This window comes from Meleagris gallopavo, chromosome 2 (assembly GCF_000146605.3).
Source record: "Meleagris gallopavo isolate NT-WF06-2002-E0010 breed Aviagen turkey brand Nicholas breeding stock chromosome 2, Turkey_5.1, whole genome shotgun sequence".
Lineage (NCBI taxonomy): Eukaryota > Metazoa > Chordata > Aves > Galliformes > Phasianidae > Meleagris > Meleagris gallopavo.
In genome coordinates, this window is record NC_015012.2 from 29,524,152 (window position 1) to 29,528,957 (window position 4,806).

A 4,806-nucleotide genomic window follows, 5' to 3' on the forward strand; every position below is an offset into this window, starting at 1 on the left:
ACCGAGTGTGTCACCGGATCGCGCCGGCCTCGCCGCCGCCGCGCTGACCTGGCGGCTCCGAGAGGGTGAGGCCGCTCACCGCTCTCCGCGCTCCCGGTTGGGAGCTGCTGCCTCGCCTCAGCGAGTGGCCGGGCCTGCCGCCGTGCCTCAGCCGTCCGAATCCTTCACCCAAATGCTGTATTCCTGCTCTGTGTTAGTAGTGCTGCATCGCCAGTGCATGTATCTGGAGCAAATGCTGTGTGAAACTGGTTACAAATCAAAACTGTGCTCCAGCCCCGAAGCTTCCTGCAAGAGACAACCCATCATCTCCCTTCTAGCTTTGATTGCATTTCTGTGTACAGCTCTTAACACAATATCCACTATCATCGTCATTTGTCGAAGTTTAAATGATGCATGCGTGGCAGGGAAGCTGCTAACAGAACTTGATAGAACTCTAGCTCTCTGCTCGGCGTGCAGAAGATGAAAAGCTGATTAGTGCTTTGTCACTTGTGCTGTTTGTAACGAACATTTTTCATTTCCTTCATCTTATGCTCCTGGGGCCTGACCCAAGACTCGCTGCAGCTCAGCAGAGGCTTTCTGCTTACTTCACTCAGTGCAGCTGATTCGGCCTACGTTCCCACTGGAGAGAGTTCACTTGATAAAAAATTAGCCTGAAGCCTCTCACTGAAATCTGGAACTACTTTTAACCCAAACTGTAGCAGCTAAGCGCCCATTCTGCTTTTAACTGGTTTCAAATGCTAAAAAACACCCTGGGACTTTTTAATGGAGGCTATTCCATGAATAGAGGATGTTCTCGCCAAAGTTCTGCACCAGATAACTGAGCAATCCTCATTTCCCTTTTCCTCCTGAACTGGGACTCCCACGCACCAGCACTACAAACAGAGCTCACCCCCACCACCTTGAGTTCCTATGTGTAGCACAGCAAGGAGTCACACTGCACAGCGCTTAAAGCTTCTTGCAATCTGAGTAACAGCCCCACAACGGCCATTTATGGACACTGCCAGATGGACGTTAGGAATTATTACCACAGTCACTGTGCAGAGATTATACTTCTTTGCGGAGAAGCTCAGCTTTGTATCATCCGACCAGGCTGGAGCCATTCAATTTGCTGCCCTAAGCCATAATATCTGCTTTTACAGAAATGAGAACAGAAGATGGATTAGTTGAAATTGATTTATTATAGAACACGGGAAAGCATCCATCAAAACAAAGCAAACAGTTCTAAGTATTCATGCAGCGGTACTTTCTGCTAAATGAATACTCCTAAGCATCCAAAAATGTTCAGTTTGCAAAGATCTCTGAGCAAAACACGTCTGAAAGCAGCTCTGCATGTCAGCAGCTATATATAGAGAAGCACATACAGCTGTGCATATGCCCAATGGAGTCTGTGTGCTCACGCAGCGCAGCATTACAGCAGCACCAGCCCTGGCTGTGCCAACTGACACAACTGTTATGTTTTGAAATGTTTGTGACTCTCGTAATTAGTGATTTCCTGTGGAATTCATTGAAGTCCTTCATCTCTTTCAGAGCCCACATCAGTCTCACAGCTCATTCTCGCTGCGGAGAGCTTTCTCTACTGAACCCAGCTGCTCTTTGCTTTGGTAATTGTTATCTCCTCTAGGTGCAAGATGACAGGAAATACGGGTAACTTATACTGTATTTATTTACTTTTTCAAACCCCATCTTTTCATTCTATACGGGTCACTGTCTGTAATGTAGAAAAGCTGCATTTGGAACAAACTGATTTTTAACTCTGAAAACACATCCTTTTTATCCCAGTTTGAGATTACTTCTATAGCACTGTGTCAGCAAATGGAAACTGAATGTATTCATTTCTGTCCACCAATCTGATGTGTGGAACGTTTGCGTATCATCTGTCTTGGTTACAAAGAAGGCAATGTCCTAGGATAGCTGACTGGACCATTTGTCTGAGAAATTCCATAAGCCTATAGTGCCATGATTATTTTTCACTACTTTTGACACTGAGCTTGCATAGCAAATGTGCCTGTGCGAGATCCACAAGAGCTACCAGAAATGCCTGCAGAAAGAGCTGTTCTTCCCCCCACCACCTCTCACCCCCACCCCACACCCTGTATCTTTAATTGCTGTTGCAGTTTACGGTCTCTTTCCCCCCTAATCCTCTGTTATAGGAGAACTAAAAAAGAATTAGGGGCTCACGTTTGGTTTGGATAAAATCCTGAAATGTGGATGTGCCTCTGAATTACCTCATCGTCTCAGTTTGAGCCCTCAGCTGAACTGTGTCCTAAAATCCACCTCCAGAGAAACAGTGAAAAGTTCAGTACAGGCTTCAAAAACATGGAATCATGCCTTCGATCATCACAACAGCTCAGGCTCTTAGGATGTCCCCAGGCCTTTGGGCTCCTTGTGACACCGGCAACACCGCCCTTTGCTGCAGCTTGTGCTGATCCCCCACTGGTTAGGCTGCCTGGAAATCTCAGCCCACACAACCTACTTCGAGCACTAAATATTAGCTGGACTGAAAGCACTATGAGGGACATCGAATCTCCTCTCCTTGCCTATTAGCTGCAAGAGCCGAGCATCAGAAAGCGCAGGCTCTATTCATACTGCCAGCTGTGCTCCTGGATCTCAGCAGATGGCACTGTCACATCAGCCTGGGCACAGGAAAGAAGCAGCGCACAGATTGTGTTTTCACAGGTAATGCTTGTTTTTCTTCCTATATATACATATATATTCTCTAATTGGTACCTAGCTACATCTATTTGAATTTCAAGTTAATAAACCAAATGAATAAGATAAAAGAGCAGCTAACCACTGACACCTTACCAATTTGGTAGTACGGAGTAGGACTAAACAACACATTTCTCCTTTACAGATCGCTGGAAAACAAAATGTTAATTACATTTGTTTGATTGTTTGTTTGTTTAACTTCTTTTTAACTATTTTCTAAACTAGTTACATAATTCTCTTTGCAGAGTTGTGACCTGCTCTGATTTATGCTATGTTGTTATTTGTTATTGCTCTTTGTTTCCTTAGTCTTCTATGTACTGTTAGATGGGAAACTTTGGAGAATCGAATGAGAGGGCAGAGAGGTCTTCGGAAGTGCTAACAGGATGTATTTTGGTGAACTGGCAGCAGAATCACTGAGTACTGTCCCCATTCCTTCTCAGCTTCTGGGCTGAGACATCCAGATCAATGACCTCAAACAATTCCACTCATATTTTAACAAAAACCAGTTTCCCAAATGCCACCATCCCATGCCCCCTGCCTAAATACTTTGGTACAAATTCTCCTCATGTCACTCTTTGTAGAGCTGCTCTGAAAGCATAGGAAGGGCTGCTGCTTCCCTCCGTCTCCCCCACTGCTGTTGCAGTTACACATATGCCTCTGTTCCTACCAGTGGTGAGCACAGGACTGTTTGAACGATTGGAGTAGGGGGGGAGGAGGAAAAGAAGCCTAAGAATATCCTGTTTGACCCCCTTATGAAACTACCACCAATATTTCCCCACTAAGCCCCATCCCTTAGCACCACATCTAAACGTTCCTTGGACACCTCCAGGGACGGTGAGTCCACCACCTCCCTGGGAGCACATTCCAGCACCTGACCACTCTTTCAGAGAAGAAATTTTTCCTGATACCCAACCTGAACCTCCCTCAGATCGCTGTCACTTAGGTTGGTGGGCTTTTGTGTGAGGCTGCTGCCACTCTTTGTAGTCCATGCTGCTCTTTCTTGGTGATCAAATCATTGCCCATTTCTTCCTACGCTGTGGTGGCTTGGTTTTACATTTGGAATGATTTACTAATAAAGATGAGGTATGGAATTTTGTGGGGAAAATGGCATTCCTATACACTAATTTGTTATTTCCCCATCTATGAAATCTTGGTTACAGCCACATTCTTGGTATCCACTTATAAGGGCGCTGACTCAGCAGTAAGAATGTCAGCTGCAGAGAGCCCATCTGTCCACTGTGCAGCAGAGCCACCAGCTTTTCTAGGAAATCTGTGGATCTGATTCAAAGATCTGCAAATGGACAAATGGCTCTGCTTCTCTGCTATTAGCCTCACAGGCGCTTTGAATACTTGCCATGTTGTGCTTTCAGAACGTGGTGTCTCAGAATGAGGCTGGAGAGCAGCAAGAGGATCCTCTCCCTCCTTTATTTCTGCCTTCATTTTAACCTTTTTTCCTTTCAGTTGCATAGAATCATAGAATGTCCTGAGTTGGAAGGGACCCATAAGAATCATCGAGTCCAACTCCTGGCTGCACACAGAACCAGCTAAAAAGGAGCCCATAGAACTGAGCGTTGTGCAGAGAGTCCTTGTACTCCCACAGGATTGGGGCCATGCCCACCATCCTGGGGAGCCTGTGCCAATGCCTGCCCACCTTCTGGTGAAGAACCTTTCCCTGGTAGCCAACCTGAATGTCCTCTGAGGTTTGCCTGAGCATTAAGAATAATGTAATAACTGGAGACTTTGTGGAATTTCTGCAACGCAAAGGTCAGATGTTTTGTACAAAAGCGCAGACCAAGGACAGTGATACCGCCTGACCTAAAGGACTCTCGTGCCGAGAAGCTTGCCTGCTTGTTTTCATCATTTTAATTGACCTGCTACAACATTTCACTTCAGCACGTATTTTCACAGAATCATGGAACCGTTTGAATCAGATGGGCCCCTTAAAGGTCGCCTGGTCCAGCTCTCCCACAGCAAACAGGGACACCTACAGCTAGGTCAGGCCGCTCAGAGCCCAGACCAGCCCGACCCTTCCGAGCCTCCCGGCGGGGCCGCGGCCGGGAGGAGTCCGATGCCGCCGCGGCCGCCTCCCTCCCTCCC